This window comes from Leuresthes tenuis, unplaced genomic scaffold (genome assembly GCF_036924035.1).
Source record: "Leuresthes tenuis unplaced genomic scaffold, fLeuTen1.0.hap1 SCAF_16, whole genome shotgun sequence".
Lineage (NCBI taxonomy): Eukaryota > Metazoa > Chordata > Actinopteri > Atheriniformes > Atherinopsidae > Leuresthes > Leuresthes tenuis.
Window position 1 is genome coordinate 6127045 of NW_027325370.1, and position 27457 is coordinate 6154501.

Below are 27457 nucleotides of genomic sequence, written 5' to 3' on the forward strand. Positions count from 1 at the left end.
AATGGCTCCAGGTGGAAAAATCAGCTACTGTGTGAGGTGGAGCAGTACAAACTAGATGCACAGTAGTTGGCTAACCTCCATGCACAGCTTGTGCTCTGGAACAAAACTCCCTCAGAGAGGGACTCTCTCATACTAAAGTGTGCTTGATTTTGTAGCTGCATCATCAAAGCTGCAATAATTTGTCTTAGACACCCAATGGAAAACAGGGGCACGGGTGTAAACTGATTACCACCTGGTGGTGAGCTGGATGCAGTGGAGGTGAAGACTTGCAAATCCAGATGAGCAGTGAGAGTGACCTGGAAACATCTGGCAGGGGCCCCTGTCCATGAGATGTCCAAAACACACCTCCTGGAGAGTTTTTTCACACATATCATGAGGTTGGGGACATGGATTCATATCTCGAGTTTCCATTGGGGATAAGGCTTCCAAGAGCTGGCCAAAAGTAAGACATACCCATACCTTGGATCACTAAGGCAGTTAAAAAGCTTCTCAGCAGCATAGCCCTGGGTTGGACAAGATTCTGGGACAATGGCTGTGGAGTGGCAGTCCAGAGTAGTGGTTCTCCTTTTTAAAAAGGGGGACTGGAAGGTGTGCTCCAACTATTGGTGGCTCACATCACTTCATCCCTGGGAAATTTACCCCTGGCTGTTGGAGAGGAAGTTCCATCTGAGGGGGAGCGGTGTGATTTTCATCCAGCTCGTGGAACAGTAGACCAGATCCTTACCGAGCTGCTGAAGGGGTTATCGGAGTTTGACCTTATGTTTTATGAAGGCTTCAACCTTCAACCTCCCCCTGGAGATCCTGTGAGGGTGTGACTGTTGCAGGCTATTGGGTCCCTCTATGAGCAAAACAAGTGTTTAGATATTTGGCACAAAGTCAAGCCTGCTTATGGTGCATGTTGAACTCTGGTAGGACTTCAATGATTCTGCTTGTGATGTTCATGGACAGGATCTCGAATCATAGCTGGGGAGAGGGGAGTGTTTAGTTTGGGAACCTTAGGGCTGATTATCTGCTTTTTTCAAATGATGTGGTTCTGTTAGTCCTTTTCAAACATGATCTTCAGCAAGCACTGGAGTGGTCTGCAGCTGAGTGTGAAGCGGCTAGGATCAAAGTCACACCCTCAAATCTGGGGACAAAGGTCTCACTGGAGAAGGGTGGAGTCCTCCATCTTGGTCGAGGTTGGGTCTTTGCCTCAAGTGAAGGAGTTTAGGTATCTTGGGATTTTGTTCACGATTAATATTAGGGTGGAGTGAGAGATGGACAGATAGATTAGGACTTCATCAGCAGGACTGAGAGTTCTGCATGAGTCTGCTCAGGTGAAGACGGAGCCCAGCCGAAAGATGAAGCTTTTGATTTTACTGGATCATCTATATTAAAACCCTCATCTATGGTTGTGAGAATTGGGTGGCGACTGGTTTTTCAGACACATACAACTGGGAAGAGACACTGGGACGGACCAAAAAATTGTGGGAGGAACAATATGTTCCTTCTTGCCTTCTTGTGTCAAGATCCTCCAGAAGGTGTTGGAGAGTGTTGCTAGGAAGAGGGATGTCTGAGTTTCCCTCCTGATCCTGTTGAATCCGCGACCAGACATCGGACAAGCGGACGAAAATGTATGGATGGATAATTTTAGAAAGATGAAAATAAATGTGTATCATATAAATATGTTTTTGTATTTTTCTGTTGTCTGATAAGTTTTTAGTTACGTCAGTGGGCCTTTTTATTTCTGTCAGACAGATGCTCCACAGGAATTCTTGTTAAACAGCATTGTCACTGTTGACATAATCGTGATATAAATCACGATATCTGCACAACGTGATCAAGTAGAGGATTTGTTGAGAAGTGGTTCTCGATCCAGTGTATGATAAAATTTATGTAAGTATGTGTTTATGAAATTAATTAACAGGTATGTCAATGCTTGGCTCGGGTTAAGACTGAGAAGTAACTTCTGCCTGTGTGAACAGGAGATGACACATGTCAGCCACCATGTCAGCACTAACAACCTGAGACGCACACACAGCTCAGTGCACTTCACTCCATCTTCCCCTATATGACACGTTGAATATATCTGCTCCTCATTAGTGTTTGACATGTCACTCTCCCTGTATCAGGTGTGTCACTCCACAACAACCATTGCTGTCTTTCTCTGCTTTGCTTGTCACCTTTTTTTGGTTTCACCTCTTCTAGCACCCTGCATCTTTTTCACCTCAGTGTTTTGCTCTTACCGAACCCTGATTTAGAAGACCTCTACTCTACTGTATAAATGAGAGCTCCCCACTAAGGAAGATAAAAGATCATTAGCAGGCTTTACTGATGCGGGGAGAATGTGGATATGCGTAGAGTGTTTGTGTGTGTCAGGAAGACAATTAAACAAATACATGCACATTCATGCACATACACGTATTATATTACAGAAGGAAATTGTCTGTGTCCCAAAAGCCCTTAAATGGGTAATTAAGCCTGCCATTACAATCCAGTTTCACACTTTAAATAAGATTAGCAAGTTGCCTTCACCTTGATAGTCATGTGTATTTCTTGCATCTCTTCATTAGTGTATCACAAGATGCAACAGTTGCAGCTTGTTTTATTGATCAGTAAAAACCTCACATGATTTACTTGATTTAACAGAAAAAAATATTTAAAATGGACTTTTTTCCCAGTATCTGTCATGCCTCTAGTTTAAAATGCTTCAGTGGAAATTTTATTAGATTCACAACGCTATGCAAGAATTGCACTGGGTGTAATTAGGAAATAATAACTTCATGAATATTCTAGACAAAGCTAAAAGCACTTTCATATGGTCATTAATACAATTTTGGCTAATAAAATGTATCTCCAATCTGGATATAATGGCATTATAAAAAAAAGAAATCTGCTGATTCTGAGCTCATTGCCAGAATAGACAAGTGCATACACCACACTGAGGAGCATGTGGCAGGCTGAGGTTGGTCCCAGACCTTATCAGGATGCTGCTGCATGAAAGAGGGACAAATAAAAGTGAGAGGAGTGGAAAAGTAAAAGGAGAAGGAGATGAAGGACCACTTATCCCAATTTCTGCACTTGATTAAATCAAGTGTAGTACAGGATACAAAAATAAATGGATTATCATTCTAAGTACACATATGCACACACATAACTAGTAACGCTTAGCCAGATACCATATTAATGGTAAGTGTGTGTTGTATTGATTAAGTTTGATTCCTATGCAGAGTTCCAACTTTAGGGTCTTATTGAAGCTTGTTACAAGCACTAATTCCCTCATTGCTCACAGAGTGGCTCTCATCTGAGGCTTGTGTGTGTCTGTGTGTGTTTGCATGTGTGTTTATATGTATGAGACTGCAAGGCATCCAATTGGGCCAGAAAAAGGTTTACAAAATAAATGTTCTAATGAGAATTCATCACATTTGCCCAGAGAGACAAAGAGACAGGAACCCATTTACAAATGTCAACACATATAAATCTGACCAAATGAATGTAGTTACACATATACACAGACACACTCCTCTCTCACAAACACACAGCACCTCACTCTAAGTAATAGTGATAATAATCTGCTTGACAACATAGCACAACTGTAAGCAATTTTCCTTCTTTACCTGTTTTATTCCCTCTCCTCTGTCTGTCCCCTCTTTCCTGTCCCCTCATTAGGAGGTGGATATGTAGAGGTCTTGCACAGTAAGTGCCTCCTCAGGGAGACTGGCCACAGAGTACATTTTGACAAAAGTGCTTGTTGTTTTGTGTGTCTGAGTGTGTGCAAGGGTGGGAGGAGGAGAGAGGGAAGGAAACTTATATAGAACGATGTGGCATCTGTCTGTCAGGGTGCTCTTTCGACATCAGAATAGCCTGAGGCAGGACCTGATGACATACACACACAGTCACTGCCTGCACACACTGACTGAATGAGGGCTTCACATAGTATTCTGTCAGGGTTTGCATGTGTCTGTATAAGTAACTCTCTGACTGCATTCTGAAAGTCTGTGAGTTGTAAACACACTGCACTGTACACTGCAATGTACAACATCTCACACACTAACATTGTATGAGATGGTTACCATGCAGACATAATGCAAGCTGTTCTGAAGAGGATAAAAAATCAGAGAGTGAAAGCAGGGTGAGCAGAGGATCATAAGCAGGGGGAAACACGCAACAATCATGAATAGATTATATGCATCTATTGCATAAAACATGGAGGTGCATTTACAAGTTTATAGCATTTCTCTCTCATAAAAGTCTAACTGTGAAAAATATCTATAAAGTGTCCTTCTTCGTTTAATCACTATACTATGTGCACGTTGTACTGCTTGCTTGTCTTAATGTGGGACTCTTTCTATACTTTTCAATAAAAGCAAATAAAAAAAACATTGGTAATCTGAATAAAGAAAAGAAACATGGTGATAATGGGAAGACCTTTACTGAGAGGCCGAAAGCAGTTTTTTTAGAATAAAAATCTGAATTAAGCACATTTATAAATCAGGTTTAAATGAGATTAAAACGCTTAGTTAAGCTGATTACCATTCCAAATTCCACTTTTTTAGGTTGTTTTGCCAAATCGCCCATCATAGCTATAGTTGGAGGTTTCTGCTTTGAAACTATAGAGCTCCACAGTCTCAGAAATGGGTATTTTGTCAGCCTTTAACTTATCCTGACTACTGGCACAGCTGATCTACATGCATTGAGAGGAACTGATTAATTGAGAAGGAGTTACCACAACCAAGGTGGAAAAGCAAGAAGAAGGGCAATTGCTGTGTTTTGCTCTCATGAAGATAGCAGACCTGACATGTTCTGTTTATTGCTGTGATAGCACAGATTCTGGAAACAGGATTTTTACAATTTTAAATTGCTGTCCAGCTGGCAAGCTGACTAATATTGCTATTTCTTTTAATATTGAAGTTACGTAGAAAGTGAATACACTGGCATTCTCATACTTCTCCCCTTACATGCTACCTTGTAAAATTGAACTTCCTTTACTTGAGAACTGCTCTCTGGTTCAAACATTTACTGCTGAAATTCCCCAATGTTAGAATTGGCCATTGCATAGAGCAACATAGTCAGGAAAGAAAGGGAAGGGCAATGTCATCTGGTGGAGATGTGTGAGACCAGATTAACATATTCATAGGTACCCATTCGGTGAAAGGGGAAAAAATTGTAGATTCGTACTTATGCCACACTGTGGCCTGCTTCTTTCCTTTTTGTAGGGAATAACTGCTGGAGTGAGAGTTTAGACATTTTTATATGATCAGAAGCAATAATAAATTTTGATTATTTGCTAAGGGTTAGTCCTTGTCTTAAAAGATAACATACTGCTTCTTTGCCCAAAAAGTGTATTTGCACAGAAAGCACAGAAAGAGGTGCTAATGTTCCTTTAACTGCATCTTCAAGATTTTTCTAGATCAAATGTGTTTTTTCAGAACAAACAAACATGTTACCGAGAAGTACATGCTGCAGTAATTCAATTTTTTTAGACTGTGTCAGAGACTTAAGGCCTTTTTTTAAAGCTTTTGTAGCATCAGGATTATTTATGTTAAAATTTATGCTTAGATTCTAACATAAGAACATACACACTCTTATACATTGTGTTATGCTGCATAAGAGGGACATAATCATTGGTTATCACTTTGATGTGTGGTGTCGCTGAAATTATATGGTTTTTGTGTTGTTTGCACACATAAACATATCCAATTACTGCTGAACTGCGAACACATGTACCCTCAAGGGAATTTTGCTTCTTTGTAGGGCAATGTCATGCATTGCCAATGTAAAACAGTGTCTTAAAAATTAATGAACAGTCCATAGGCTCTGATATTTGTAACCTTTTGTAACCCTTAGTGTGCTAAGCATGACTTTACAATCCCAAATGTCTTCCACTGACTATAGCAGCATCACAGCAGTTTTTTCTTAGTTTATATTATACTGAAAGAGATTCTTTTGATTTTTGGGCTTCTGTGACCACTAATTTGACTTTTCTTTTGCTTTTAGACACCTGGTCTTGTATTAGAGTGACGCTGATGGGTGGAAATAATTCATATACCCCGCTAGAATGTTTACACAAAAGCAATAATGTGGAGCTATCTCCACCTTTTATCTATATCACTTTCTCTATGAAGGCAACTGCTCAAATTAAGAACAGAAACCATCATCCCTCATAGACAGGCAATAGGTAATCAATTATGAATGCGGTTTTTGTTTTGTACAATTCTGTGGAGAACGTGTCACTTAGAATACACAAATTGTAAATTTAGCTCTTAACATAACAGAGCATCCCTCTGTTGTGACCAAGAGAAGTATGGGACCTCTTTGTTTGCCAGCTCTGAGGAGGAGTTATGATGTAATGATAAGAGTTTGACACACGCTTAAATGTTTTGTTAGCTGTTGCTATGCAACACTGCAGACATTTCTTTAAACTGCCTACTTCCTCATGATTGTATAATATCTGCATTTTTCTCTGAACAGCATCTTTTGATTTTACCAAGCAAATTTGCTTCATAGCTGTTTATAACAATTTTACTTTAAACACACAAACATCAACAGTAATAAACAGCAGCTGGGTCTTTGGCTTTACATATGAGCGCGTGATGGGAGATGTAGACTCCATGAGAAAAGTTTGTGGTGCAGAAAAAAATTGCCATGTCAGGCAGACACAACCACGTCAAGCACGGCTCACGTGTCAAACATTAAATCACCGGATTGAATAGCCATTTTCAGCTCTATCACACTCTCACGTCCCAGATGGAACACAAATGCTTTCTGCAGATCTAAGAGGTGTAACAGAGGAGGACGATAGTCTGCTTATGTCTCAGCAGTTTGAGATTATTCAGTTGCTGTAACACTCAGCAGGACGCTGATGTCTGCGCCTCCCTGTGTGCTTGTGTGTTAAACATGTGAGTTTCTGTGCAGTTGTTGAGGGAGAAGAAAAACACTCTGTTCTCCATGATGTATCAGTGTCTTGAAATGCAGCGTCCCTCAAGGCAATGAGCTGCTACTTTTACCAGCCAATTTAATTGTCTGTATGTGTTTGGGCGCACTTTTGGTTACACTTAATTCACTTTTGGATGCTTGAGAGACACTTATATGGAGAATGCTCATACACACACGCCTCTGTTCGTGCTCTCAGTCAACCCATACAGACCCACTAATGTACCTAACCACTAGTCACCTTCACACACATAGATGCACATTGCCACTGGACTAATCTTTATTCTTAGAGGAATAAATTAAACTCTAATTCTATTTGTGCGTTAGCATATCCATGCAGATGTGAGTGTGCACAGATCTCCATTCATCACCTGCATTAATTCATTCCTTTTGTGGCCACACATGGCCTTTAGACACATCGCACTGAGTGCCTCTTCAGAAAACCCAGACTTCAATTGAGAGGCCTAATCAACATCTCAGCGCCTCAGTTTGTATGCACGCACATGTATACACACACATAAACAAAGTGAGACAGAGTTAAACTCAAAGAGAAGCTGTCTAACTAGGAAGTTAAATAAAAAGGCAGAAAAACAAACTCCCTTCTTTTTCCACTGTTCCTTCACTAACGGTAGCCTCAGTTCTCCCTTTTGCTTAGTCTGTATGTCACATGCCCATGACTGAGATGGCACATATGGGTAACAGCTCAAAGTCAATGTACCTAAATGTGCGAACGCACAAGTTCACTCAGCGTGCAGAGATTCTTATTGACCGTACTGAGAAAAGCTTTGGTCAATAAAAAGAATTCAGGGATTGTGGAACACATCATGTTGTGAGTCATAACAGATGAATCGACAGAAGAAAGAGGGGAAAAAAGGACATGAGCGGCACATACCAACTCTATCTACTTCATCCTGTGTTATGAAACAGCATGAACAGATCATAAGGTGCTTTGAGTTTTTCTCCACTACCTGACACGACTGTGCCTGTGAATGTGGATTTGAGTTTCCTTTCATTTCAGTAACCATTTTATAACTGTAGGTTTGGATAGAGTAGATGTTGAACATTTAACAAGATTCCTTTGTTTTTTTCTCTTTATGAATGTTGATTTGTTCTCGTGCCAGTTGCCAGTTTCTTGTTGGAAGGTTGTGAATTTGGTATGCTTTAGTTCCAACCGTGTTTCTTTCATGGTTTCATGTTAAACCAATTCTTACAGCAAAATGTGGTTGCTCATCATCTTCAAGTACCTTTGCGTTTCAATGGGTTGGTCTGGAAGAGAGAGAGAGATGTCTTTTACCATTTCCAATCTGCAATTTGAATATCAAAGGTTTGTCCTTTACACATACTCAGACACACACACATGCGTGTGGACGTGCGCACGTGACACACTTGGATTCTGTAAGGGACACCAGTAAATGCAGGGACCCGGTTATTTTTACAAATGAAGACGTCGATGGTCATATCTGGTTACAGCTGATGAAGATTGAGGGGTTACAAGCAACAACAGAATACTTGAATTAAATCAGGAGGTGTTTGAAGAGATACTTCCATTACGCAGATTACTGAAGCAAATCTTAAAAATAAAGGAAATCTCAAAACTTTAAGATCCTTTCAGTTAATGTAACAATAATTTTATGTGTCGGCGTCATGTCTTCTAAAGCACTTTTCCCTTAAAGTTCCAGTACAATCATGAGTGACTGACCAAGTGACATGCATCTTACTTTTAACATGACACGGGTCTGACCTGTGGCTGCGGGGATGTGTGAATTTGGCATACACTTTATTTGTCAGGGAATTTGTCAGTGCTGAGATGAACTATACTGCATCGCACTGTACCATGTGCTAGAAAAATATTAGGTTTAGGTAAAAATAAAACTTACTTTGCTATGTTTGGGAAAACATCTGGTCTGATCTACCCAACATCACCAGAAACAGAATTTTTAGAACAAATTCGGTGTAAAATCTCACTACTGCAAGGTTTTGTTAATCGAGTCATTTATGAAGAAGCTTGTAACTTTTCATGATGATGCCACAATATAATGCAGTGTTATAAAGTCATGCTCATTTCTGTCATTTCTAAGTAAAACAGGCTGGTAAACCTTGGCAGGTAGGAGGCAAATCACAGTCCTTTAACACAACACCTACTCTGTCACTGTTATGTGTTTGAATGGAGTCGCTTGGCCCCTCTCTAAAAAGGGTTTAAGTGAGTGTGAGGAGGGGAAGCAGAAGCAACATGACAATCATTAGGTCCCATACACAAGTCAAAATGAGATGGCCAGGAAGAGGGATGGTTGTAAGAGGCAGCGACTAAAGATGATAACTATGGATATAAAAACAAGGGAGGCAGAGATGATCATGAGGTATGACTGCTGGGCACGACTGAGCTTGGATACGTCAAACTCACATGCAGTCAGACCCAGATGGTTCTTCTGTATGTACATAAAGCTCAAGTATGTGTCCCAGATCGCTTTATAACAGACAAAAAAGTGGCTGATTGAGTTCCCTGTCATAATTACATCTCACATGTTCAGGAGGTGCGCAGTAAGTTTAGATGCCTGTGTTTTTACCCCCAGGCTACAGCAGGCGTCTGCACATCCTGGTGCGTATCATCGTTTAAATATTAGATATATCATAGCTGTGATTAAAATGACACCTGTTTCCCGTGCAAGGTGCCTCTGATTAAATTAGGGGAATTTTGAGAAGTGATTGTATTCTGTTTCTAAACTACAGCCTCAGAGGCACTACAAAACACACAGGCAATCAGCAAGCTTTGACTAACAATAATCATGAGCTGAAGAATCTAATTTTCAAGATGAAAAGCACCTTATTAAAACTTGAGGGTCTGAATAGATGGGGCAAACACATAGGAGCATGAGGTTGTAAAATAGACTTACCATGCACACTTCCCAAATAATTAATTGTGGTGCAAATCTTCATTTAACATCTTTAATGTACCGATATCAGCATAAAAAGCCAAGAAAATTGCATGGTTAATGGTGAACAAAGCAGTTTCTTTTTTCCTGTATGGCAATCTGTGCAGCTAATCCTTTAAAAGTGCTACTTTGGTGGTGTGCTATTAAAGCTAAGGGAACAAGTTGAACATATCACCGTTGATGTTCAGCTGATGTTACGGAACTAGCTCTACAACCACATGCAGTATCAGTTTAGCCCATCCAGGCTGCGTTAAAAATGGATGAGGAATTAAATCCCTTTAAGACTTTTTTCAAACGCATCCTTGGAATCATTATAAAAGCAGCAATGTGACTGTAGGAGATGTGTGTTAAAAATAAAAGAAGAGGGTGCAAAGAGGTTCGGTTTAGGGCAAAATCAAATGAGAAGGATCCAGCAGTGATGAGGAAAAGGAGTTAGCACTTGTGTGAGGCAAAGAGGAACATTCAGAGGAGAAAAGAAGATTTAGATGATTACAAAAAAGGAAGAATGAGGGACGAAGACAAATCATGGAAGACGACAGATGTGAAAACTGCAAGAGAATCAGACTGCAGACACTTCCATGTGAACATCAGAAGTGTGTATGTATGTGAGCAGAGAAAAAAAGTGCTTTTGTGAAATATTGAGTGTGATAGAGGACTTATAGAAGCAAAATCCCATCCCCAGAGATATAGAGAGAGGAGAAGAAGAAAAGGGAGGAGGAGCAGAGAGGGGGAGGAGAAGGGAGAAGTGATTGAAGTTTTGGATAAGAGTCATAAGGCTGGAGACCATTTCAGCAGAGAGGTCTCAGCTGTGAAGCTTGGTGTAGGACTGTCAGAGCCTTCTCTATTTTTAAACACTGTGTGGGTATAGTGCTCACACCTTAAAGCATTCAGTATACCTGTGGAGCCTATTGGAGGTGTGCTTGTGTAGGAATCTATCCTCAGATATCTATTTAGTAAATCAGAAATCAGTCCCCTGTTCCCTCAGTTATGGAACGGTTGTCTGTAGTGACTCAAGATCAAATTTGTGGAACTGTATTATAGATGTGCTTGGCTACATATTTTTAAATAATTGCTTTCTGGAGCTAGTCACTGCAGCCCAATATCACATAAAAATGTGCAATGGCATTCATCAGCAGTTTAAAATCGATTACAAAAAAGGCTGTAAAATCTTAGGGTGTCAAAGCATTTTGGGGGTATATTTTTGGGGTGGGACATCATCCTATCCACCAAAATAAATGGAACTTAGTACTTTCATGTGTGTTATAGCCTGGTGGTCATGTCATGGTAAGCTGTGAAATACACCACACATCAAATTCTCTTGTGCCTTTCAAAACATTTCAGGCTTTTTTCCTGAGTCTGTGGCATGTATGTTTTTGTGCAGATGGGGTGGGTCTCATCCTGCCGTGAGCAAACTAAAGGAGATTTCCAATATAAGTAACATAAACCTGCTGTTTTTTATGCTTAAACCGTTATAGATCATACAGGTGCCAAAACCTCACCCAAGAACAGGTGAAAGTGAAAATAAATGTGAAATGAAATGTTTGAAAACAAAGTCTTCTGGACAGATACCTAAAAGAACTTCAAGTCTGATACTCTTAGTGAAGAGTATGACACTCAAAATGAATACAAATAATATAGAATTCAAATAATCATCTAATTGAATAAAACAGGAAAAGTGGACATAACTTGACAAAACCCAAGTCATGATCTATTCCAACAATAATCAGATGGTTCAGTCACTAAATCTAACCACTGAAATTAAAAAAGCTGACACTATACAATAGTACATAACAAATTTTGATTGAAATTAAATTGGTCAGAAGAATCACAAGGTGGGACTCCAACCTCAACCTCCAGGGTGACACCCACGCATTTCTACTTCTAAATGAATAATATGTGGCTTTTTGAATTTGCAAAGAGAGAGAAAGCTGATAGTCACAGTATGTGGACATGTGCTAATAAGACAGAAAAAAAGGTCCACTGTCAGCGTGTGGATGGCCTGGTGAGTGTGCATCGTTCACTTGGGAAATGAGTCAGAAAGCATTAAGGGGAAAATGCAAACAGACAGAAGCTGTGATGTCTTAGCAAATGTTCTACCTAACATGTACCACCAACCGAAACATTGGTAATAATATCTTCTGATGGCAGTGGCCCTTTACAGCAGGATAGTGGCACCATGCTGCACTGCAAATTAGACTCAGTAATAGTTTGAGAGAGATGAAAAAGATTTCAAGGTGTTGACTTGGCCACCAAATTCCCTCACATTCTCAGTCCAATTGAGCATCAGTGAGAATTGCCAGAGAATCAAGTCTAATCTACAGAGGCCTCAACCTTACAGCTTTCAGGAATTAAACAATTTAGTATCGATAGACACTGGATACGACAACCTCAGAAGTCCTGTCAGTGGATCAGAGCTGTTTGGCTGTACAAGGGTGACCTACACAATATCATGCAGAAGCTGTTATGCTTATCTTCTCATTAAAAGTCAGGAAAGAGAAACGGTATCTAGGAAATTATTACTTCAAATAGTGAGAGCAGCAGTAAAAATGTATTCCACAAGATGATTGTTAAATTTTGCAATAAATCTACCGTTCATATGTCGGCCAAACTATGGAGGCGGCTACACCCAAGAGCCACACTTTTGGTCAAGATCTGCAGCTATCACCATAACAACATTCCTTTGTTTACGGAATAGGCTATGGTGCAAACTATTGAAAATAAAAACATAACCTCTCATGCTACCCGTCATTACATTTTTTCATGGAAACATGCGTCAATATCACAATAAAGACTAAAAATTTGGCGATTTCTCCATCCACAGCACCCTATGATATAGCTCCCATCACTACCGATGACGTCTCCACTCCTGTTGTGAAGTGGAGACACTGACCCTCACATTGCCACTTTTGACTGGGACAAAAATTACGGTTCAGGCAAAAGGACGGGTTGGTGTGTGGTAATCAAACCATTATCCTTCAACAAGAGATTGCTGGTTTAAATCCCATCCTTTACGATCTTTTCCCCACACTATTTCACTTTTTAAATGCGATTACTTGTCTACTCCCCTTCAACTCACTAATTTTTAGAGTTAGGAATTACAAGAACATGGTCAGGGTAAGAATTAAGGTACATGTTAGGTTTAGATGTTCAAAAATACATGGGTCTGGTTAGAAAACTACACTGTCAACGGTTTAATACCCATTGTTTGTGGTTCCCCTCATGTGACGCCACAATCCCCAATACAAACCAACTGCCTACTAAAGTGTAACCATCTCACAATTCTTAAGTCTTGATTGCAAAAATATGAACTGGTCATTGCACCTTAGTTCAGGCAGTTGTAAAGTTCAGACTGGGTGTTATCACAGATGCAAGTTTTACTAGATCTGTTGTCATCCTTGAACTTTTTGTGATGTAGGGTGACCGGTGCCTGCCTGTAGGTGATACTGCATGGCACTGCTGCAAGTTGATACTAGCTTCAATGGATGACTGAATTTGTCTCTTCTTTTCCTTTCCTAAGATCGCTACACTGGCACTCTTGCGATGATGTGGGGCCAGTCTCATTGATTTGTAAAATGTCTTTGTCATGGTGAACACAAACTTGTTCACTCTGTCAGGAACCTCGGACTCAGGACACAGACGCGGCGTCTTTTCGGATTCAAACAAAGCACAGCAAGCCAGGGCGATCTCCAGGCAGAGCAAAATAACTCCTCAGTAACGATGGCAGAGGACGAGCGCAGCTATGAAAGTTAACAAATCTCCCCATACTGGGAGGAAAACAGAAATGCTATGAACAGTTTTACAAAACGAAGACACGCTCTCCTAACGACGCGGAATTAAACAACGGACGCAGTCGAAAAACAGAGGCACTAGAAAACTTTAACTATAAACTTAAAGCTCTCCTTTAACGGAGGCGACTATGAAAAGTTACAACGAAAAATCTCTCCTTGAAAACAGAGGAACAAACAAGGCTATGAAACTTACCGTATTGAAATAAATAAACTAAAGCTATGAACAAGAATAAAGTACAAAACAAGATAGCACTGCAAGAGGATCGCTCACTGCAAGCTCGTGGAACTATGACTGTGGAAATATGGGTTAAAGTAAGGCTGGTAGTGTAGCTCATGTGGAGAGACAACATACTGGCACAAGACAAGGGAAACGCAGACTATTTGAACACACGATGGACCAAGGGGAACAGGTGGAAACACTTGGGAATCAGGGAAGACAATCAGACGCCTGACACGGGAGGAAGAGCAAGATACCTGAAACGAGAGGGGAAGGTCAGTGACTTTTCAAAATAAAACAGGAAATGACGAGACAAGACATGAAACAGAACGTAAATCGTGACACACTCAGCCGAGGTGGTGTAAATACTCACAAAAATCCACTTTGGGAGAGACGGTATAGGCAAATAACACAGACTGAAAACTTTAGCTTTATTAGGGTCCAAGGTATATGTTTTTCAATGTAATGTGGTTTTAAAAAATCATGCTCATTTAACATATCTATGTAAAGCCAGCCAGGTACACTAAGACGGAAACATGAAAAATCAGTATTCATACAAATAGAACAGTTTATTTATGCTTTTTGTAACACCCAGCAGAACTTCTAATGTATTTTAGTTGAATGTTTCTTTTCTGCTCGTACATGTGGTAGAAGTTGTAAGAGGGTCTCCTTTAAGCCAAGACATTCTGTTTTCCTAACTGTTATCTTATTTTCATCTTTCATTGATGAGTTTGTGCGTAATGAATCACTGACAAAGACAAAACTGTATCCCATGCTCCATCCAATAGTAGGTCTATTTCAGTGAGATGTGCAGAGAAGACTGTTTTTTTCTGTCTTGGAAGCATTTCTAGCTCTTATTCAGAGTGCCAACGCTGGGCTATTACAATGTGTGAAAACATGTGGCATAAAGTGAGAAAATATGCAGAAGAATGAATACAAGATTTTAAAACTGCCTATACCTATTGGCATCTTCTGGTATGGATTACTGCATTCAAGTAATCATTAGGCCACCTTTTTTATGTAGCTGAATGACAGGGCATAAGAAAGACCTGGCAGAAAGAAAAGAACTGCAAAAACACAAATGTAAAGACATGGAAGAGATGTGGTAAAAACAGAAGAGGATGAGGAAAATGCTGGTTTTTGTTCTACAAATTAAAAAAAATGCACTTCAGTGAAGAAATCAGCCTGTTTCTACCCACCTCAGTATTAAACTCATCCATCCCGAAAGAGCAAAGCATACAGAGATGAAAGTAGGAGGGGAGACAGACTATGAGAACGTGCATCTTTAGAGAGGTCATATTTCACCTGTAGCTAGCAGAGATCTTAGCTCGCATAATGTAATGGAAGGATAAAGCATCCTTTATGACCAGCTGAGCCAATAAATCCAGATGAGTTCTGACCCCTCATCCCTCCCCTACCCCTGTGGTTGTTTTTTCTAGAGCAAGCAGCAAGGTGCTACATTTGTACATCCCAGAAATCTTTCTTAAATCCCTCTAAGCTTTATAAAACAGCATTAAAACCCAAAATTCATCATTTGAATCCATCTGTGTCTTCAGCCACCCTGAGGAGAGAAGACACTTGGCACTTTGCAACTGGCCAAACGGAAATTGCATTTTAAAAGTTCTTTATTTTCCCAGTATGTTTAATTGCTTGTATCAGTCTCTCTCTACACAAACCATTCCCTCTGGCTCAAAGTCACAATCATGATTATTTTCAGTTAAGAAGTACTTTGCTGCAGCTGTCTTTAGCTTGCTCTAGCTATTGCCATTCAGGGCAACGTCTACCAGAAGATAAGGGGGAAGTACTATTGGCAGCCACCATTATGGTCGGCTGGGGAGCCAGAGTTGAAGGACTGATGAAGCACTGACATGTTGGATCCGTCTTTACAACAGCTTGGGGTGTTATATAAGGAGAAATGTATCCCCAAGCTTGTGAAGGAAAAACAAATTATGAATACCAATGACAAATGTAACAGGCAAGCAGTGAGGGAGAGCTTCTTAAGATATAATTAATACTTCTGATTATATTTGTGTTTCTGTTTTTATTCCTGATCTCCACATCTTGCATCAGTAACAAGGCTTATACTCAGTTGTGCGTATAGCATATTTTTCTTTTTCATTTGCACCCTTTATGTCATTTTCTGATCTGTGCCCCAGCTTCTGAATACTGGCCCAGATTCTAGCCCACTTTTGACACTTTTCTTGCTGAACTCAATGAAACATTGAGCAAGAACAGCACAAAGCTCCAAGATTAGGTTCTGTTCACTCTGCACCAGCATGAAGAAAAACACCAATTAAGAGGTGAGTGGACTTACCTGTGAAATTGGGCCAGGTTGTGGGTGTTAGACTGTGTTGCTTGGCCTCTAGAGGGCTATTTGGCAGAAGAAAATCTACAACAGTCTAGTTTCACTGTCTCCCTTCTCTGTTGTAAAAGGCCATTGCAGTTGTGCCCATAGCAGTGTAATGATAGAGACAAATAAGGAGAAATAAGGAAGAGCGAGACAATGGGAGAGGAAGGGAAAAGGTATCAACAAGAGAAGCTAACAGATTAAACATTTAGAAAAGTATCAAATAGATTAATTATAGAAATTATAGATGAGAACAGAGAGACAGACAGGGCAGCACACAGTGAGTGATAATGAATGCCACTTTAATGGAGTCCTTTTTTCTGTCTCATTTCTTCCCGCCTTCTGATCTGTCTTTTCTTTCCATCCCCTCCCTTTCTTCAGACCCTCTTTCCTTTAACACTGCAAAGCCTTGGGGATCAGATAACTCATTACTAATTCATTTTTTTTCTCCCAACAGATGTATTTACCAGGTCTTGGATACTGGTTAATTAAGCATCGTACAACAAAGAGCACAAAAGTGCATTAAAACCAATTTTCATCAGAATCATTAAGCTGCCTGTAAAATCCCATCCTTGGTGGGGTCATTCGCTTGTATTTTCTATTATTGAAGTTTCTAAAATTTTGAAGCAGAAGTCAAACTCCGCTGAGTGAGGGTCATCAAACAGCAGGCATATTTTTTGTCTTGTGAATGTGAAGTAGAAAAGTAGAAATTGTGTAGAGAGTGAAATGAATAGACATGTCAAATAAAGCTATGTTAGAACATATGGCAAAAAATGGGAAAGCTTTACACGTTCTTATTTTCTGAACCTCTCTGGAGGATTTAATTGACCAGTTAAAAAATGACAAGAGATTGCCTTAAAATGCTGGGTGAAAAAATGCCTTTTTTTCTACAACACTGTTCAGAACAACTCACTTTAAAATGCTGTACATTGATGTAATATCTATTCCAGATGATGTGAAAAGATATATTGCTGTGGGATGAAGATTTTATGAAGACTTAATGAGTTTGAATTCTCCTCTTGTTGTATTACTGTGTTTTTTTTCAGTTAAACCCTGCAGCAAAGGAAAAAAGTAACTGATATTTGTGCATGTTTACCCAAAATATGAATGGAGGAAACCTGCAGTAACCTCAAGATCTTTTTGCAACTAGTTTTGTAGCACCAAACTGTGAAGCCAACCTGATCTCTGTGCATGTGTAATAAATAGGTTGCTACACTGTTTCAATTGCACAATAAGCTCAAAAATGGTACAATTATGAATGCTTAGGGTTAGCAATTACATCTACAATATTAGGGTTTCAAATTATATACATGATTATGTTAAACACATGATTAGGGTTATAACACTACACATAGCTTGGAGTTACACATATTATTCAAGGTTTGGTGTTCCCACCATGTCACAGAGATGCTGCTGTAAACAATATCCAAGAAATAGGTTGCCAACTCATGATTTCTAGCTGCAGGTTTATGCAGCTGTGAATAAGCCTACTTTCCCCCATGTAAATTTGATGAACAAACATAGAGCAACAAAATACTCTATCACAAAACAATTGATGGTATAACCTGCTCCTTTTTGCAACAGATTGAGCTTGTCTAGTGTTTTTAAACAGATAAGCTTCTGTATGTGAGTATTAATGACCTGTTGCTTATTTGTTAGCATTTATTTTTCATCTTTTGGTCCTTTTAACCATAGTAGCTGTACTATATAGCGGAACTGATCAAAGCCTGCAGATGGATCTATCTATCTATCTATAGATACATAAAGATATCTAGATAGATAGACAGAATTTTACCATTGGACACAGGGCTCAGGTGAAAGATATTCAGGGAGCAGCTGAGATGAGAATGTTTGAGTGCAGGGAGGCAGCAGATGAGAAACCTCTGGCATCAAACTCGGTTATGGAAAAAAAAAAAAAAGAAAATCACAAACATATGCCGTGTGTGGAGTTTGTCCTCAAGCTCATTGTTATGTAACTGCACCATGCGTGTGAAAATAATGCAAGCTTTTAACTTACTGTTGGTGTCACTGTCTAACTGTACTAATGTGTAGCACATCTCTTCATTCCTTTCATCACTCCCTTTTTGAAACGTTTACTTCATGAAGCCTCTGTGGCACATAAGGATCATTAATAGCCACCAAATATAGTGACATTGAGCACTGTGCCACATTACACGGAGGGTTAAAGAAGTCACGTTGAAGATTGATACACCTCTTAATCTCTGACAACCATCTGATAGAAAGCTCTGTTCTAGTTGCAAATTGCTGCAAGCCTGAGACTCAGCAATAGAACCAAAGTGGTAAACATTCACACCAGGCTATACGGGAATCAGAGTGTTTACAACATTCACTTATATCAGCTATCATGGCATATTATTTCATGATATTATCATCAATATCGACACAAGGGTGGTCTTCTTGTAGGTATGTTACTGATGAAATACAAAATCTGCAAATAGCCTTTCATCTGCAGTACCAAGTAAAACCAGTGCTGTGCGATTAATAGACTTAGACTTTTTATACATTGAAGCTTTTATAATTACTCTTGTACCAGCACAACAGTAGCGTGTAACAGTATTTCCTTTCAGCTAAAACTTAAGTGAATTAAGTCACTCACAGCACCAGTGGTACTGTATGCATAATTATTTCAAAGAAATCCATTTTTTATATTTTTCTAACATAGAGGCATTAGTTTAAAACCTATTTGTATTGGATTCATTTTGGAATAAAGACTGAATTGACTCATTTGTGCATGAATTGCCTTTTGTGTGTGCATGTATGTTAATGTGTACATAGAGACCAAAAAACCCACAAATGCTGAATCTTCACATATGTAGGTGGTGACTTTGTTTTAACATCCTTAACCAACATGTAACCTGCTTTGAAGTTGTAGCACATCACTTTTTCTATGTCATGTCAGCACATTTCACGTTTCTTTAATTCAGTTTTAATCTATTTGTCCCCACTGTTAAGAGATACCCTTAATTTAGCAACATTTATATGTGCACAACCTTGTGCCTCAGGTTATTTAAATCTTTTAGCACTTTGAACAAAAAAATATTTAAAGGGGTGTTAATATCATTCAGCTTAAAGTAGCAATTTAAAGCAGAAATAATTCTATAGTGATGTTTATATTCCAAAAACTAAATGAGGTTGCTTATGAATGTCTTCTCATATTGTTTCATGAAGGAAAACCATCATTATTTCATACATTTTCATTACATCTTGAAATAATCTCCATAGAGATGTGTATATAAAAAAATATTAATTTGTTTTTCTATAATTATATTCATGCTCCAAAATATTTAAACTTAGGGACTCTAAGTATATGTCAAGCACCCTTGATGAATTGTTCAGAAATCAGCCTAAATTAAAAGAATTGTCAAACTCATTCTTGAGTTTGAATCATAATAAAACTCGTAGCTTTCCCCTAAAGCTGATAAATTATTGACCATAAATCCAGCCAATCAAATGTAATTAAATTATAAATGACTCAGAGGAGGTAAAATCAGGTCCACAACAAGCAGATTTAAACTGTGGCTAAAATATTTGCTCAAAAACAGATACTCATCACATAATGTATGCATTACCTATCTCCCAGATCTTTGTACAATGTTATGTCATAGTTATCATTTCACTGTAAGATGATTTCACTTCTTATCAGTCCTCCAGTTTCCACTGACCAGTGAGGGCACATCCAGGTTCAGTCAGTTTAGGTTTGTCCAAATTAATCAGACTTTTAAAATGCAGCCATTCAGATGCTGGGTATACCTCAAGCTGTATCTTCCATTTTCACAAACATCAGGATAGTGATGACAAAACACCTGATTACACATTACATATAATTTTGTGCTTGGTGTGTTGACTTGTCAGTTGTCATGGTTGGACAGTGAATCTGGAGGTTGGCTGACTTTTTGCTACGAGCTGAATAATACGCAAAGAAAAAACTTAAATTATTTGAAAGCCTTTTTTCCTTTAGGCTGCGGCCTTTCCACGAACTCAAAATGAGGCAAGATGAGTTGAAACAAAATACTATAGCTTTCAGGATGGACTGAAGAACACGAGGTCGGACACAAAGGAAGACGAGAGGAAGACTCGATAGATAGATAGACAGACAGACAGATAGATAGATAGATAGATAGATAGATAGATAGATAGATAGATAGATAGATAGATAGATAGATAGATAGATAGATAGATAGATAGATAGATAGATAGATAGATAGATAGATAGATAGATAGATAGATAGATAGATAGATAGATAGATAGATAGATAGATAGATAGATAGATAGATAGAAGCAGCTGTACAGTGATCCGACAGCGACGGTGCATATTGTTAAGCTGACAGCTCAGCAGGAAGGTGTGACCTGTGTGAGATGTGGCACCTGAAATGTTGTCTGATAGGAGCTTCTTCGCACTTGTTACATAAAATCAAAGCCAGTCAATTCTACAGACTAAAGTGACTGAGCAAGGAAGCACATTTCAGCTATCTCAAGCCAAATGAGACAAAAAGCACGTTTTCCCTCTTCCACTTTGTTTGCTTTCTTAGCTCAGCAACCTCAGATATGCTCTCTCGGGGGTGCAGTTGTGTAGTAGCTTACTCTAGATTTACTCTCATATTTCTCTTTTTCTGTCATATAAAGCAAGTTAATGAGGCCAATGGGGGTGGTTGGGAGTTATGGCAAAAATGAAATATGATGCACTTTCCATTGTGGCTTGAAAAGGATATTTTTAATCAGTTTTTATATGTTTAATTGTATCTGCTGACCCTTTTCCGCAGCTCATCCACTAAATCGGTCCTGTAAATAGAGTAGTTGGCCAGACGGTCATTGTCAAACATTTCTGCAGGCTGGTTTTCAATATTTGAGCCTTCTGTATTATCAGTTATTTCAAATGCCCACTTTAAACTTAATAACACAGGCCTTATTTCAGCTTAAGCTTGTAGTCAGTGTACTGATCTTGCGTGAGAAAGTAGCCTACTGTGGCTGGTGCTTTTTGAACAGTTTAATGTATAATTAAAGTGGATGAAGGGTACAGTTCAAACAGGAAACATCTTCAATAATAGTGAAGCTAGGAGGTGGCGAAAATGTTCAAGTCTTGCAATGTTTATTCTTCCAATTATCTAGCGTTTTCTCTCTTTTTTAAATTTCCTGAAAACTATCCCACTCACATCTTGTTAATGGAACATAATTATTGCAGTGGATAGCAAATTGATGCTACAATTACGTTTTCTCTGTTAAGAGCTTTAAAAGTGCAAATGAGATTTCAAGTTAAAGTCTTCATTTAAAAGTGTATTGTATGTCCCTTTAGTCTGGTTGTAATATATTTTTTATAACAAATATATATTAAGACAACTAGCTCCTGTTCAAGCTGCACGAAGCAGAAAAAGTATCTAGAGTGACTTCATTACTATTGATCCAAACATGGGCAGTCATTTGTAAAAATCATGCTGTAATGGACTGCGCTGGTTTCAGCTTTACTTTGGCTCAAGAAAAATACTACCATCATCTTTAAGTGAGCTAATGTAACCCCTTGAAGATTTTCACTGCAGCTGTTTTACGCACGCTGGCTGCGCATCATCACGAACACAAACAGCACACTGGGAAACGTCGCCTAGATCTTTGTATCGACTGATTTTCACCGCCAACATAACTTACAAAGTGGTGGTGGCACAAATTGAATAAATCACCTTAAAAGTTCGTCTTACCTTGAGTTGTCGAGGTTCTGGAGAAGTGTGGGTGCGTGCGTTTGCAGCCCCCTATCCACAACAGAAAGTCTGGTCCTACTTGGTCCTAAACAGACTAAAACTGAACAGATGACACTGATAACGATTGTTGTTGATGTACCAACAGCTTCAGGGAGTGAACCAACCGCAGCTCCTGCTCTGGCACGACTGTCTGTTTCTCGGCGAGAATTAGTTTGCTTGCTTCTGACTGCCGCCCTCCCTCCCACTCACTCACTGTCTCCCACCCATGAGAAATAAATAATCTTTAATCTCTCTGTCTCCCTCTGTTTCCCTCTGTCTCACTCTTTGCCCAGCAGGTAGGCATTTCTGAATAATAAGAGATCATTTTAAAAGGCTCTTGGAAGCTCAGATGTATGTCCTCCGCTCCGCCTCAAAACCCCGCATGTTTTAATGGTTCAATAAAACAGTCTGCCCTTCTGAAGAGTTTCTCGGGCTGTCCGGTGTGTGCGTGTGTGTGTATGTGTGTGTGCAGGCAGTGGATCGGGAGTGGTCGGGATTAAACCGCGGGATTATACTTCAACGTTTATGTCATCCCACACGCTGGAAACCCACTGGTGGACAATGACATCAGTCTTTGGCATACTCAGACAGACAGATTCACGTGGGTAGGGATGGAGAGAAAGAAGAAGAGACTAGAGAAGAAGAGGATGAAAACAGCACAAGAAATTAAAGAAGTAGGCAAAAGAAACTCTTCCCCTCACAGATTGATCCAACAATCCATGCTTCAAACTAAATCCATCAGACTAGCAATGCGAAAAGGTCAATGGGGTGAGATATTTCTTGGATGAATGAAGAAATTAATGTGACCGTATGCATCCTGGTTTGTGTTTGTGTGTGTATTCTGATCAGTGGATGCACACACACAGCCAAATCTGTATGTGTGCCTGCATAGTGACAGATGGCTACTGTAGTGACGCGGGAACTAAATACTGGGTTTGTATGTCCTTGTGGTTGCATGCCTGTTTGTGTGTGTGTGTGTGTGTTTGAGTGGGAGAGCTGGTCTCTGTGCATGTGTGCGTCTGTTTCAGGGAGAAAGAGGGCAATTTCAGTTTAATGCAGAGGCAACATATATATATATGTATGTATGACACACATATAAATGCAGCTTTCACATACACACACAAACACACTTCTGCAGTATGTGGAATTATGATTTTACCTTTTTGTCCAGGTGCTTGCAGTCTTTCTCCATTTATATTCACAAGAGACCTTGAATCTGTGGCAACTTGGGTTTGCTGAAAAACACAGTTACACAAATGTGTGTGTTTTTGTGAGTACATGTGTGTGTGTTTGACAGAGAGATGCAGGCTCAGAACACAAGGAATAAAAAAAATGTCGGAAAAAAATGAAGTCACATCAGTCTTATCTAAAGAGCTTTCAGAGGCCGTCAGACATAAGGCTGTGTATGCCTATGAGTTTTGAAGGGTTTTAGGATTATCTCTGAAGTGCTGCAAATAAACTCTTCTTCTCTATAGAAAATAACATAGAAGGGATGTGGATTTCTAACATCTGCCAGACAGACCCAGCAAAGTTGATAAAACGGCAAATCTAAGATAGCCATCTTAGACTTTCCTTCTTGCCACAGACCAAGAAGGGAAGCCAAGAGCAGACATGCTTAAAAAACATTTTTCTTTTTCATTATCTTGAGATCACAGGTTAATTGTCCCATTGTCTTGAGAGGAGAGATTGTCTTGTTGTGATAATGGCTAAATTTGAGTTGAGATGTTGAGATGGTAAGACTTGTTTTCTCGAGATGACAGGATAATATATTCTGACAGTTCGGTCCAGTTAAGTTCATTTTCCCATTGCCGCAGTCAGTGGAATGGCCTGAAGGGCAACTACTAACTGATACAGAGTTTGCTAAAACTTCTTCTTCTTCTGTATATAAGAGCAGACATTTTACTAAACTTAATGCAAAAAACAGAATTACTCATGCACAACTTGACTTAATGTAATAAATTCTCCCCAACTCTCAAATTAGGTGTTAACAGAGAAACCACTACTTTTTTCAAACTCACTATAATCAACTTGTGATAACTGGTTATCGTATGTTGTGATCTTCAGAAAACAAAATTTACATGAGATCTTAGGAGAAGAGCGTCTAAAGGGAAAAGGAATGAATTTCCAATGAATCCAAATTATAAGGTTTTTTTTCTGCATTATCCAATTTTGTGTGGTATCAACTCGATATATGTGAGTTAGGTTAACATAATCTACAATGACAAAAAGAAAAGGAATCATTTGCTATGGTACTTAAGTGGGGCTTGCTCAATGTATTAAAAAGGATCATCCTGACAAACGCTATACTGTTAACGTGAAACTAGTACCACAAACCTAATTAAACTGAGACCCAGCCCTAATAAATCAGCCATAATAGTTTATATTGACCCAAACCAAATATATTTAGTTGAAACAACAGAATTGCTTAATACTGAAAAAAGTGAAAGTTCTCCCCAATGTTTTTGTGTTTGTTTTTCTATGTTAATGCAATAAATTGTTATTTTAATGGCTTGATTAGGAGCGAATAATTTAACAACCCTATTCTCAATACATTCACATTATGCAAGCCTATTCCTATTTAGTCAATAAAATATGTGACTTGGCTAATTTTTTTGGAGCTTGCAGTCACTGATTCAACTATGAATTCTGCATCATTAATTTTTGCTTGAAAGTAGTGTGAGGTCCTCTCTGTCTGAAAGGTTAGGTTGGAACAGCGATAATGAACCACACTGGCAAACCCATCAAAGAATGACTCTTTTTATGAGGTGCAGGTAAGAAAACAAACATGTTGCAACTGAAGGCACTGTGCAGGAGGAGGTGTGAAACGTTTCAGCAGACAGACGTCAGAGTGTGGCAGATGTTTATGCAAAACTACGTTTATAACCAAATTATGTCTGAGTTTCTGAGGCCCACACACATTTTTTAAACCTGAACAATATGTCATTTATTTCTTACAGCTAATTGTACTTGTACCGTTGTATGAGCGCATTATCTTAATCTGTAAACAAAAAGATGATTTAGAGCTATAAAAGCTGCAAATTGTCTCTGGGATGTGGGTATGTGCAGTTAAGCAGTTTGCTTTTGTTTGTTGATATTTGAATAGAATAAGATGTGTGGTCGTGAAAGTCAAAGTCATGTAAAGGTAGGGAGCACAGAGGTGTGATATGCCCAATATGTTTATTTATGACTCATCATTGTGAGTCATGCTATTTGTACTGATGAGTGCTGACCTACCCCTCTATGAGCGCATCATAACTTAACCAAAATCAAAACACTCACTTTCGCAGATTGCTCGGCAAGGAGAAGAGGTCAAACAAATCATGCCATCAAAGCAAACAACAAGGAAGTGGTTGGGTTAAAAGTAAGATGCATCATTGCTTTGAGGATGTGTAAACAATCCTGTGCCAAATGTGCCATTCAGAGACGGCCGGCTTCAAGGCCAGCAGCCATCTAGTGGGAGACCTCAGTACCCTGGCTCTCCTTCACTCACTTTGTCACTTTCTGCCTCCTCTTTCTCTCACATTGTTTTATCTTCGTACCTTAGCTGTCAGTGCTCTCACTGTACCACACTTGGCCTGAAGTCACAGAATGTGTGTGCAAGTGTATGACTTTAAATTGCTGTTGTAAGCTTTACAGTCCTGAATGGGAGGCTGAACATAACTGATGTGTTTTAATAGTTAGCTTTCTGACCAGAGAACACTTTTGTGTATACACGAGTGCTCGTCTTTATGGAGTGATTTCCATGCTTTTAAAGCAATTTTAGAGTAACGGTTTGGAATAGAAGCTTCGCTATGCAAGTCGAAGTTAGACAGAAAAATCTGCAACAGCCTGCAATCTCGCCTTTCAGATTTGGCATCAAGTAATCTAATGCTATTGGGGCTGTGATCATTACACTCCCTAACCACAGTGTTGCCTCGACATATGCGCCGAATGCGTTCACACACACACACACACGCACACACACACACGTGCGCGCGCGCACTCCCTCACCATGTGTTTTACTGGACTGTCTCCCACTTCCTTTTGTCGGAAGCTTACCCTCCCTTTCTCCCGCCGCCATCCTGCTCACCCGCAATCCTTTCATCTTGCCTGCCCTTTCCTTTGTCTTTCTGTCATTCATCAGCATCTCTCACTTGGTGATTCTTCTCTCTGTTTGTGTTTACTTTATGCATATACCTTCTTTATTCTCTTCTCACATCTTTCTCTCCTTGGTTTGTTTGCTAATACGTCTTTTTTTCTTTTACTTTTCCTCCACAATCCCTGCTTGTTGGGCTTTAGGCCAGTGTGGGTCAGAGACAGGTTGTAATTACTTCACTCCTCCTCTGAAAGCTTTGGCAAAGACAGAAAGGAAAAGAAATTGGGAGATATGACACTAGACAGGAGGAGAAACAGACTGATCATTTATTCCTTTCATAAGTGTCGAAACTTAACCTGCTAATCATTTTTTAAGAAATAAGTACATTTCTGTTATCTTTTGTTTACAGTCATATAGAATACAGTTTGTTCTGTTAGATCCCCATGTATTCATACTTCACTGAGTAGGCATTTGTTTGCAGTTAGACATCAAGACATAAATAATACAGAGTGAAATTTTCCACATGCTTAATGTAGCATTCCAGAGCTGACCTTAATTGGTGCAGCTATATTTGAGTTGAAATGTAGGGCGGGCATTGCCTCTTTCACTTCAGCACTGGTAAGGGACAAATTTCCTTACTATCACAAAATCACCCCGCCCCCCTGCAACAAAACACAAGCTCAAGAAGAGATGAAAATAAATGCAAAAATACTACATTTTTTGGAGTTAACTTGCCTTTTAGCTCAGACCTGGGTCTTCCAATTTTCTCCTCTTAGTGGCAGCTGAAATGGCAGGAGAGCTCATTAGTTAAAGGTTGTAACAGAGAGACACAGGTATTGTTTGAAGATTATCAGCTGGATGCCTCCCAGTGACCACTGTTTTTAATTACCCAAACTAGTGAGGAGGAGGAGGACAGTCTAACCATTGGCCACAGACCATCTTCCAGATGCTATTCTTATCCTGGATGATCGATGACATTTTTCCAGCTGTCTGGGGGTCACATCTTACTGAGACGGGGGTCGCCAATTATGTGGAGGCAACAACCTTTATTCCCTTTCTTCTTCCGTAAATAGGCGGTTTTCCACACAAATGTGGATGAGTCATCTGGCGCTGGTGCACACATGGTGTGAATCATTTATCAAAATGTGTCCAGTAGGTTCGGCTGTTTTTACGTAAAAGGGTGTTTGTTTGGATCATAAGTAGTTTGTTAAGAGTGAGTGAGCAAATAGAGGAGCAAGTCTGAATCTTAACTCACGGACACACAAACCATTTGAACTCAACTGACACTGAAACAAAAAAATAAAGAGTTCAGAAACATTTAGGAACTAAAATCAGTGAACACGATTAGAAAAAGAGTCAATTGTTTGCACACATTTATAAAATGTGGTGGAATTCAATAAATTCCACCACATTTGAAAGTGAGTCTAATTGAGATGTGAG

General features: G+C 39.3%; 3 protein-coding genes across 4 annotated transcripts in view; all 3 read right to left on the bottom strand.

The window, feature by feature from the left end:
* The window catches only part of camkvl (CaM kinase-like vesicle-associated, like), a 40688-nt gene extending 18249 nt beyond the window's left edge, over positions 1-22439 (bottom strand). The window contains exons 1-2 of one of the 2 annotated variants that reach the window (XM_072366777.1): positions 21904-22439; positions 8124-8178 (exon numbers count right to left, since the gene is read on the bottom strand). The gene's annotated coding sequence lies outside the window, so the exon portion shown is untranslated. The remainder of the gene's footprint in view (positions 1-8123; positions 8179-21903) is intronic. The other variant, XM_072366776.1, reaches the window with a different exon arrangement.
* arhgef3l (Rho guanine nucleotide exchange factor (GEF) 3, like) overlaps positions 1-27457 on the bottom strand; it is a 165643-nt gene that overhangs the window by 41234 nt on the left and 96952 nt on the right. The gene's annotated exons all lie outside the window — the stretch shown is intronic.
* The window catches only part of LOC140271528 (tetraspanin-2-like), a 33765-nt gene continuing 24118 nt past the window's right edge, over positions 17811-27457 (bottom strand). Inside the window, exon 9 of the transcript XR_011907851.1 lies at positions 17811-17835. The gene's annotated coding sequence lies outside the window, so the exon portion shown is untranslated. The remainder of the gene's footprint in view (positions 17836-27457) is intronic.